This window comes from Tursiops truncatus, chromosome 17 (assembly GCF_011762595.2).
Source record: "Tursiops truncatus isolate mTurTru1 chromosome 17, mTurTru1.mat.Y, whole genome shotgun sequence".
Classification (NCBI taxonomy): domain Eukaryota; kingdom Metazoa; phylum Chordata; class Mammalia; order Artiodactyla; family Delphinidae; genus Tursiops; species Tursiops truncatus.
Window position 1 is genome coordinate 26,478,639 of NC_047050.1, and position 12,234 is coordinate 26,490,872.

A 12,234-nucleotide genomic window follows, 5' to 3' on the forward strand; every position below is an offset into this window, starting at 1 on the left:
TCTAGATATGGTGTCTTGAAGACAAATGTAATTCCACTTTATCAGTTCTCTCTGTGGAGTACTATGACCACCATACCAGAGAAGTTGGAATAGCTTAAGTCTTGAATCCAAAAGCTCTCTGCTACTCAGAAATACTTCATAGTTTTGCAGAATTAAATGTGCCCCTTAACTCAGGCAAGGAAAACCTAGAGGTAGACACATTTTCCTCTTCTCTAGATTTCATGTATTCTCAATTCACCTCTGGCTTCTATATCCTTCTGGTAGCAATCCCTGCACTAATAATCATGCCTGGAGAAGAGTAGAAGTGCTCACACTTTTCAAGTTGCACAGAAATTATGCTCTCTTTTGGATAAATCCAAGGAGTTGTTTACCAAGTTGCACAGAAATTATGCTCTCAGTGGGCTAAATCCAAGGAGCTGGTTACTTCAAGGTGTTTATTGAAAACCTCCTAGGAATTTCTTGTCAACCTTTGATTACAGTGTTATCTATTTAGGAATAAAATCAAATTTCCTGGACTTTTACTTAGAGAGTATGCATTTAGATGAGTATTAAGTAATGAAAACTCATAGATGTCTCTAGACAAATAAGCTAGCTTCTCTCATCAGTTGTAAAGAGACATTGTTCTGTGGTAAGGAGTTCAGCAAGAGCCATCAAGGCTAACAACTTCAGTCACAGGATAAAAAAATCCTTCCTGTGTAAATCCTTTCAAAAAAAAAAATACACCCAATGGAAACACACTGAAACTGACATTGAAGAGAAGTTTTTCAAAAGTGTTTTGAAGTTAAAAATTTATCCAATTTGGGAAAAGATTTTCAAAACTACCAAATATAAGGTTGTAGAAGATGGCATTTAATCCAGCCAAATCTGTAAACTGGAAATGGAGATCACTTATTATGTATGGAAAAAGGTAGAATATTTATTAAAGCAAACATTAGACATAAAAGGAAAAGTGAAAGGTCTAAAATATTTTAAATTCAATATGTCATCATACATTGGATATTTTCAATGAATTATGCATCAACTAAAACAAACTTCATTTAAATATCTGAAGTGATTCAATTGAAAGAATCAAGAGAATAAAAATATACTGAAGTTCATGGCAAGGTCAAAGGATATTTAAAATGTCAGTTTTGTTTTTGAGCCACTTGTCTATGCCTTTCAGGAGTTATCAAAAGGATAGATCTTGAAGTGAGGGAAGAATTATTCATTTACACAAACTATGATTATGCTTGTTTATGTAAAAGAATGTAATAAATTAAGAATGTATCTCGTTATGCATGGCATAGTAATCACCATGTAAAATATTTTATTAAAAACAAGTTAATAGGGTTGCTGCAGAAGGAAGATGGTGGAGCTGCATGCAATTATGGCTGTCAAGAAGGTCATTGACTTTGTTGTGAAGATTCCTTGTCATGGATTATAAATTTATACATGGTCTGATTCCAGCTCTCCTCAGCAGCTGCCTCTTGTATCTCCCTCTGTCGGGCATCACACTGCCTGTAATTGCTGTGGCCTGTGCCAGAGGACTCTCATCCCTGTCTTCTGCTTGGTTATCTCCCAGAGGCTGATGGACAATGAAGCTAATGATGCATAAGATCTAGGGCCCCACACAGGCACAGGCTTCCTTCAAGGTATTGTGCATAATCTTTTATTTATATTTTTGTCATTTTTTTCCAAATAAGTATCCAAGAATTGGTGAGGAAAGTATGTGACACTATTTTTCCTACTCCCGACTTGGTGTCTCAGCTTACTAAGGCTATGTGGCTGGCAGGGGCTTGGTGCTCCAGCTGGCTGTAAGGCCTGAACCTCTGGGTGGGAGAGTAGAGTTCAGGATATTGGTCCACCAGAGACCTCCCGGCCCCTTTTAATATCAGTTGGTGAGAGCTCAGCCAGAGATTGCCATCTCAATGCAAAGACCCAGCTCTACTCAATGACCAGCAAGCTCCAGTGCTGGACACCCCATGTGAAACAATTAGCAAGACAGGAACACAAAACCACACATTAGCAGAAAGGCTGCCAAAAATCATAATAAGTTCACAGACACCTCAAAACACAAGACTTGAAGTGGTCCTGCCCACCAGAAAGACAAGATCCAGCCTCATGCACCAGAACACAGGCACCAGTCCCCTCCACAGGGAAGCCTACATGACCCACTGAAAATACCTTACCCACTGGGGGCAGACACCAAAAGCAACATGAACTACGAACCTGCAGCCTGAGAAAAGCACAGTAAGTTAAACAAAATGTGAAGACAGAGAAATATGCAGCACATGAAAGAGCCAGGTAAAAACCCAACAGACCAAACAAATGAAGAAGAAATAGGCAGTCTAACTGAAAAATAATTCAGAGTAATGATAGTAAAGATGATCCAAAATCTTGGAAGTAGAATGGAGAAAATACAAGAAATGTTTAATAAGGACCTAGAAGAACTAAAGAAAAAACAAACAATGATGAACAACATAATAAATGAAATTAAAAATTCACTAGAAAGAAACAATAGCAGAATAACTGAATCAGAAGAATGGTTAGGTGACTTGGAAGGTAAAATAGTGGAAACAATTACCGAAGAGCAGAATAAAGAAAAAGAATGAAAAGAATTGAGGACAGTCTCAGAGACCTATGGGACATTAAACACACCAACATTCGAATTATAGGGGTCCCAGAAGAAGAAGAGAAAAAGAAAGGGATAGAGAAATTATTTGAAGAGATTATAGTTGAAAACTTCCCTAATATGGGACAGGAAATAGTTGATCAAGTCCAGGAAGCACAGAGTCACATAGAGGACAAATCCAATGAGAAACATGCCAAGACATATATTAAACAATTATCAAAAATTAAATAAAAAGAAAAAATCTTGAAAGCAGCAAGGGAAAAGCAACAAACAGCATACAAGGGAATCCCCATAGCATTAACAGCCGATCTTTCAGCAGAAACTCTGCAAGCCAGAAGGAAGTGGCAGGACATATAAAGTGATGAAAGGGAAACACTTACAACTAAGATTACTCTACCCAGCAAGGATATCATTCAGATTTGACAGAGAAATTAAAAGCTTTAGAGACAAGCAAAAGCTAAGAGAATTCAGCATCACCAAACCAGCATTACAAAAAAATGCTAAAGGAACTTCTCTAAGCAGAAAACGCAAGAGAAGGAAAAGAACTACAAAAACAAACTCAAAACAATTAAGAATATGGCAGTAGGAACATATATATCAATAATTACCTTAAATTTAAGTGGATTAAATGCTCCAACCAGAAGATATAGACTGGCTGAATGTATACAAAAACAAGACCTGTATATACTCCATCTAAAAGAGACCTACTTCAGGGGCTTCCCTGGTGGCGCAGTGGTTGAGAGTCCGCCTGCCGATGCAGGGGACACGGGTTCGTGCCCCGGTCTGTGAGGATCCCACATGCCGCGGAGCGGCTGGGCCCGTGAGCCATGGCCGCTGAGACTGCGCGTCCGGAGCCTGTGCTCCATGGCGGGAGAGGCCACAACAGTGAGAGGCCCGCGTACCGTAAAAAAAAAATAAAAATAAAAATAAATAAAAGAGACCTACTTCAGACCTACAGACTGAAAGTGAGGGGATGGAAAAAGATATTCTATCCAAATAGAAATCAAAAGAAAGCTGGAGTAGCAATTCTCATATCACACAAAATTAGACTTTAAAATAAAGGTTTTTACAAGAGACAAAGAAGGACCTATGTAATGATCAAGGGATCAATCCAAGAAAAAGATAAAACAATTTTAAATATTTATGCACCCAACACAGGAGCACCTCAATACATAAGGCAAATGCTAACAACCATAAAACGGGAAATCGACAGTAACACAATCATAGGAGGGGACTTAAACACCCCACTTTCACCAATGGAAACATCATCCAAAATGAAAATAAATAAGGAAAAACAAGCTTTAAATGACACATTAAACAAGATGGACTTAATTGATATTTATAGGATATTCCACCCAAAAAGAACAAAATACACTTTCTTCTCAAGTGTTCATGGAACATTCTCCAGGATAGATCGTGTCTTGGGTCACAAATCAAGCCTTGGTTAATTTAAGAAAATTGAAGTCATATCAAGTATCTTTTCTGACAACAGCACTATGAGACTAGATATCAATTACAGGAAAAAATCTGTAAAAATTACAAACACAGAGAGGCTAAACAATATGCTACTAAATACCCAAGAAATCACTGAAGAAATCAAAGAGGAAGTCAAAAAATACCTAGAGACAAATGACAATGAAAACATGAATAACCAAAACCTATTTGATACAGCAAAAGCAGTTCTAAGAGGCAAGTTTATTGCAATACAATCCTACCTAAAGAAACAAGAAAAATATCAAATAAACAACCTAACCTTACACCTAAAGCAAACAGAAAAAGAACAACAACAACAAAGAAAGTTTGCAGAAAAAATCATGAAGATCACATGAGAAATAACTGAAAAATAAATGAAGAAAACAATAGAAAAGATAAACAAAACTAAAAGCTGATTCTTTGAGAAAATAAACAAAATTGATAAACCTTTAGCCAGACTCATCAAGATAAAAAGGGAGAAGACTAAAATCAATAGAATTAGAAATGAGAAAGGAGAAGTAACAACTGACACTGCAGAAATACAAAGGATCATGAGAAATTACTACAAGCAACTATATGCCAATAAAATGGACACCCTGGAAGAAATGGACAAATTCTTAGAAAAACACAACCTTCCAAGATTGAACCAGGAAGAAATAGAAAATATGAACAGACCAATCACAAGCACTGAAATTGAAACTGTGACTAAAAATCTTCCAACAAACAAAAGTCCAGAACCAGATGGCTTCAGAGGTGAATTCCATGAAACATTTAGGGAAGATCTAACACCTATCCTTCTCCAACTCTTCCAAAATATAGCAGAGGGAGGAATGCTCCCAAACTCATTTTACGAGGCCACCATCACCCTGATACCAACACAAGACAAAGATGTAACAAAAAAAGAAAACTACAGGCAATATCACTGATGAATATAGATGCAAAAATCCTCAACAAAATACTAGCAAACAGAATCCAGCAGCAAATTAAAAGGATCATACACCATGATCATGTGGGATTTTTCCCAGGAATGCAAAGATTCTTCAATATATGCAAATCAATCAATGTGATATGCTATATTAACAAATTGAAGGATAAAAACCATATGATAATCTCAATAGATGCAGAAAAAGCTTTTGACAAACTATAACACTGATTTATGATAAAAACTGTCCAGAAAGTAGGCATAGAGGGAACTTACCTCAACATAATAAAGGTCATATATGACAAACCCACAGCCAACGTCATTCTCAATGGTGAAAAAAAGAAACCATTTCCACTAAGATCAGGAACAAAACAAGGTTGCACACTCTCACTACTATTATTCAACACAGTTATGGAAGTTTTAGCCACAACAATCAGAGAAGAAAAAGAAATAAAAGGAATCCAAATTGGAAAAGAAGAAGTAAAGCTTTGACTGTTTGCAGATACATGTACTATACATAGAGAATCCTAAAGATGCTACCAGAAAACTACTAGAGCTAATTAATGAATTTGGTAAAGTGGCAGGATACAAAATTAATGCACAGAAATCTCTTTCATTCATATACACCAATGATGAAAAATCTGAAAGAGAAATTAAGGAAACACTCCCATTTACCATTGCAACAAAAAGAATAAAATACCTAGGAATAAACCTCCTTGGGGAGACAAAAGACCTGTATGCAGAAAACTATAAGATACTGATGAAAGAAATTAAAGATGAATCAAAAAGATGGAGAGATATACCATGTTCTTGGATTTGAAAAAATCAACATTGTGAAAATGACTATACTACCCCAAGCAATCTACAGATTCAATACAATCACTGTGAAACTACCAGTGGCATTTTTCACAGAACTAGAACAAAAAATTTCACAATTTGTATGGAAACACAAAAGACCCCGAATAGCCAAAGCCATCTTGAGAAAGAAAAACAGAGGTGGAGGAATCAGCCTCAGTGACTTCAGACTATACTACAAAGCTACAGTAATCAAGAGAGTATGGTACTGGAACAGAAACAGAAATATAGTTCAATGGAACAGGATAGAAAGCCCAGAGATAAACCCATGCACATATGGTCACCTTATCTTTGATAATGGAGGCAAGAATATACAATGGAGAAAAGACAGCCTCTTCAATAATGGTGCTGGAAAAACTGGACAGATACATGTAAAAGAATGAAATTAGACCACTCCTTAATACCATACCAAAAAAAAAAAAACTCAAAATGGATTGAAGACCTAAATGTAAGGCCAGACACTATAAAGCTCTTAGAGGAAAACATAGGCAGAACATTCTATGATATAAATCACAGCAAGATCTTTTTTGCCCCACCTCCTAGAGAAATGGAAATAAAAGCAAAAATAAGCAAATGGGACTGAATAAAACTTAAAAGCTTTTTCACAACAAAGGAAACCATAAACAAGATGAATAGACAACCCTCAGAATGGGAGAAAATATTTGCAAAGGAAGCAACTGACAAAGGATTAATCTCCAAAATATACAAGCAGCTCATGCAGCTTAATATAAAAAGCAAACAACCCAATACAAAAATGGGCAGAAGAACTAAATAGACATTTCTCTAAAGAAGATATACAGATTGCCAGCAAACACAGGATAGGATGCTCAACATAACTAATCATTAGAGAAATGCAAATCAAAACTACAATGAGGTATCACCTCACACCAGTCAGAATGACCACCATCAAAACTCTACAAACAATAAATGCTGGAGAGGATATGGAGGAAAGGGAACCCTCTTGCACTGTTGGTGGGAATGTAAATTGATACAGCCACTATGGAGAACATTATGGAGTTTCCTTAAAAAAAAAACAAATATAGAACTACCATATGACCCAACAATCCTGCTACTGGGCATATACCCTGAGAAAACTATAATTCAAATAGAGTCATGTACCACAGTGTTCATTGCAGCACTATTTACATTTGCCAGGACATGGAAGCAACCCAAGTCCATTGACAGATGTATGGATAAAGAAGACATGCCACATATATACAATGGAATATTACTCAGCTATAAAATAAACAAAATGGAATTATTTGTAGTGAGGTGGATGGACATAGAATCTGTCAGACAGAGTGAAGTAAGTCAGAAAGAGAAAAACAAATACCGTATGTTAACACATACATATGGAATCTAAAAAAAAAAAGTGGTTCTGAAGAACCTAAGGGCATGACAGGAATAAAGACACAGACATAGAGAATGGACTTAGGGACGCGGGGAGGAGGCAGGGTAAGCTGGGAGGAAGTGAAAGAGTGGCTTGGACACATATACACTACCAAATGTAAAATAGATAACTAGTGGGAAGTAGTCGCATAGCACAGGGAGATCAGCTGGGTGCTTTGTGACCACCTAAAGAGGTGGGATAGGGAGGGTGGGAGGGAGCAAGTTGCAAGAGGGAAGGGATATGGGGATATATGTATGCATATAACTGATTCACTTTGTTATGCAGCAGAAACTAACACAAAGTAAAGCAATTATACTCCAATAAAGATGTTAAAAAAATAATTAATTAATTTGAAAAAAAGAATAGAAAATGTCAGGGTAAGGTGTATAATGCAAGGGTTAGAATTCATCATCGAACCTCATATTGCCGTGGTATTTATGTTTCTATATAAATGTATGTGTGCATTTATAATACACTTGGGAATATTGTAAAATGTGCCTCTTGCTATGGGTTATGGTAAAGAAAAAACTGAAACACTCTTTCAGGCCCAAGGAGCAGCCACAGAGTAGGACGAGCATGTCAGATGTCCCTGGTGCTCAGTGAATGTCTGAGTGCAAAGGTGGCCTCCACCCACCTGTGAATTCTAACCCTCTCTGTCCCTGAAGCTGTGGGACCCTGGACAAGGTCCTGCCCCTTTCCACATCCCTCTGGGCCCCATCCAGCCTGGGCGAGGCTTGGCGTCTCGGCCACCCCCTACCCCCACACCTGCCTTCTCGCCTGCTTCCCCCTGACCCTGCCAGTTCCCTCCCGGCTGAGTAGATCCTGGTGAAGCCCGACAGGACGGGTGCGGTCAGACTGTGTGAAGCGCTCCATGAACCCCTTCTGCTAGATCGCCGTGGAGGAGGCCGTGCAGCTCAAGGAGAAAAAGCTGGTGAAGGAAATCATTGCCGTCAGCTGCGGGCCTTCCCAGTGCCAGGAGACCATCTGCACCACTCTGGCCATGGGTGCAGGTCAAGGCATCCACGTGGAGGTGCGGGCTGCATAGGCAGATCTCCTGGGTCCCCTGCAGGTGGCCTGGGTCCTGGCCAAACTGGCAGAGAAGGGGAAGGTAGACCTGAGCAAGCAGGCCATCGATGATAATTGTAACCAGGCAGGGCAGTTGACAGCTGGGTTTCTGGACTGGCCACAGGGCACATTCATCTCCCAGGTGAGGCTGGAAGGGGACAAGGTGAAAGGGGAGCAGGAGATTGATGGAGGCCTGGAGACCCTGCTCCTGAAGCTGCCTGGTGTGGTGACTGCTGACCTGTAGCTCAACGAGCCCCACTGTGATACGTTGCCCAACATCACGAAAGCCAAGAAGAAGATCGAGGTGATCAAGGCTGGGGACATGGGCATGGACCTGACCTCCAAGTTCTCTGTGATTAGCTTGGAAGACCCACCTCAGCACAGGGCCGGTGTCAAGGTGGAGACCACAGAAGACCTGGTGGTCAAGCTGAGGGAGATTGGGTGCATTTGAGCCCTTTCCAAAAAAGAGTTAATATTTATTTAGTACTTATATATGCTTTATTTTATTTATTTCTTAAGGGTATGTGGTAAGTACTCTTACCAATTACATTAAAGAAAAATATTAGAATTTACAGGGACTTAATAAATAGCATAAATTCACTAAATATTAATTTCTATAAAAATTCAAAATAACCTTCTGAAGTAACTATAATTATTTTTTTCCATTTTGTGGATGAGGAAAAATGATACTTAGAAAATTTAAATAATTTGTTTACCTTCACACAGTGGCAGAGCTGGAAATCTATGTTCTTAACACTTTTAATATGCTGCCTCTCACAATTTAATTTTTAGAGTAGTATGTATCATATCCAAGTTTATTCTAATGGTTAAGAAATAGGATCAGAATTCAAAAGCAACCTCTGACACAAGGGCAGTATTGTCTCTAGATATAATCTCTTTATTTTCTACCTATATTAATTCATAAGTGCTCTCATTCTGTTCCATGACTGGCTCCTAAATTTATATTTGTAGCCCAAACATTTCCTTTGAAACCGAGATACATGTATCCAACTACTTACTAAATATCAATATTTGGCAGAGAGTATCTAATAACATTCACTTTGGCAGTTTTTAACTACTGGGAATACTCGTTAAAGATTCATCTCAACTTTGGAATTATGTTGGACAAGGTGCTTAAAGTTGATAAATATCAGGTGGCTTATCTGAAAAAAAAAACTAAAAATAGCATCTATCTCATAAAATTATGAAGTGGCTTAAATAGATTACTATCTGAAAAACTAAAAGAATGTCTTTTAAGGCTTGAAGAGAAAGCAAGAAGGAGGAGGGGCCTGCTCTTGCCATGGGCTTGCTCTCCAACACTACATCTGCTGTCCACTCTGACCCAAGTCCACCTGCCACCTCTTACTGCCCTTCTCTTTGCCCAGCCTTTTTATTCTCCCACTACCAGAAATGGAACTGGGACAGTGAAGGAATTATCCATTTTTCTAAAAGAAAAGTGTGTGCTTTCTTTTCCTAAATAATAACCTTGGATTTGATCTAAGAAATATCTTTGGAGTTAGAGGAAATTGCACAACAGGAGGCTGTCAACAAATATATTATATAAAGCCCATGAAGAAAGCACTATCTCTAGGATCAGAAATTTCATTTGGCCTTCTCTTCTTCTACTGTGATAGATATAGAGGGAGACTTGCCAGATATGATAAATTTGGAAAGACTGGAGTTTCTAAATATGCTACTGAGGTGAGGTAAGTAAGTCAGTAATTCATCGATTTTCTCCTGTGTTCTCTTGATACCCAGTTCAGTTTCCCTCTGAGCAGCCTTAATCCTAGCTCTTTTTAAGAGCTGCCTCATCCCAGCACAAATAATCAGAAGAGCAGCAGGTAAAAAGTCCATCCAGCAGGAGGTCACAGTTCTGTTTTCCATCCCTCCAAACACACACCTCACTCACAACACAACCTAGCTAGGGATGGGGCACTGGAGCAGCCAGGAGAAAATAAAAAAAGTGATTATAAAGGAAATAAACCAGAAGGCAGTGTGTAGGTCTCTGTTAAAGGGAATATGTGTTTAAGTGTTAAGAGTATTTATAATGGCTTGAAGTGATAGGGGAAGGAAAGCAGAAGTTTAAGGGCAAAAGGTCCTAATGCTTGTTTACCTAAAAAAGTATGCACAAGGGTAGTGAAAATAAGGGACTAAGCCTTCTAATTTCTAACAGTTTCAGTGGAAACAAAGTGACAAATTGATCATAATGCTCTTGGCATTCTAGATGCAGAAGCTTAAGGAATCTGCAACTCTGCTCATCCTGACAAAGTGGAAACTGCAGAGGAAAAAAAAATAACAAAATGCCTTCACCAGATTTACTAAACCCGCTGAAAAACAAAAAACTGAGTCTCATATATAAACTAAGTCTCAGCTATCACCAGAACAGAGCATTTCCACATTTTATGACATTTCCTGCTTCAACACATTTTTTTCATCCTTTAACACTGTTATTGATACTCTGTTTTGTTGCTATTATTGATACTGTTATTGATGCTAATTAGAGATGCAGAGTATGATTACTCTGATTTTCACACCTGCCCTGAGCCTGGATTATCCTGAAGGAGCTCAGAATCTATGGGATTCATACACTATGGAAGGAAACATACAGATATTATTGAGATGTTGTGATGTGTAGCTGGGTCCCAAACTATTTAGGGAGGAAGATGCATAGGCATGGAGTGTGGAGAGGTCCCAAACAAGGTGCCATTCACATTCATCTCATCCAATTTCTGTCCTCTTCCTCTCCCTCCTGATCACATCCCTTCTTATAATACCATTTTATTTACTGTATTTACTTTTCCTCTTTCATTTTTTTCAAATAAAATCTCATTCAACTTTATGGTTGTCTTGCTCTGAAACATGATAGGAACATAAAAATGTGGAAAGGCTTAAACAGCAGTTCTGGGACTTGGAAATTACAATGTTATTAATGATGATAGTAATGATAATAATTAATATCTACTGAAAACTCACTATGTATCAGATACTGGGCTAATTAGTTTAGGCACATTACCATATTTAATGTTAAAACAAATATATCAAGTAAGAACTATTATTGTTCCCCTTATACAAACAGGAACATTGACTTTTAGAGATGATCATATGGGGCTAACAAGTGGTGAAACTAGCATTCAAACCCAGGCAGTTGAACTTTCACATTTTAAATCACTTTGCTATTGTGATCAACTAAATGTAAATCCTTTACATTATAGCATTAATATTGGACCACCAAAATTTGGCAGACAGCAGATGAATGGTAAAGTATAGTAATCATGTGTTGTTATTTTCTGTATTTTATGATACCTTGATATCTTAGGGCCTACACATCCAGGGAGGGGCTTAACCCCCAGACTTAGTGAATTTGTAGAGATAGCAGACAATTTGCCTGTAAGTCTCTGATATGCAAAACCAACTAATCCTGAGTCCATACTCCCACCTGCCTTCTTTTATCAGGCTCAGGCAGTGGGGAATGCTGCATCCCTGCCCATAATCAACCAAAGCCAGGTACTGGACATCTAGTGATAATCCCAGTAGCCAAGAGTCTGTTGACATTACTTAAACTATCCAACTGTAAGCCTGCTCACCCTCATCTATTCCTTCTGGCAAAAACTACAAAGAAGACTCTTGTCCATGCTTTCCCTTCACTCCTTTTGCCTCCTGACCAACACTGGTGCTTCCCCATGTGTCACTGTGTGGGGTGACACACCCCATCCTGCTGGGAATTGTGAGTAAAAATTATCTTTTCAATGACAATTGTTCCCTGATCTGTCAGCCTATTATACCTGAATAAAAACAAAATCGCAACAAAATGCAAGAAACATTTAACAAGGATATAGAAGAACCAAAGATGAAACAAACAACAATGAACAACACAATAAGTGAAATGAAAAATACTCTAGATGGGATCAATAGCAGAAT

General features: G+C 38.2%; 1 pseudogene; it reads left to right on the top strand.

Annotated features, from left to right (window-relative positions):
• The first annotated feature begins 1,345 nt into the window (after positions 1-1,345).
• On the top strand, positions 1,346-8,767 carry LOC101328689 (electron transfer flavoprotein subunit beta-like; annotated as a pseudogene).
• The last annotated feature ends 3,467 nt before the right edge of the window (positions 8,768-12,234 follow it).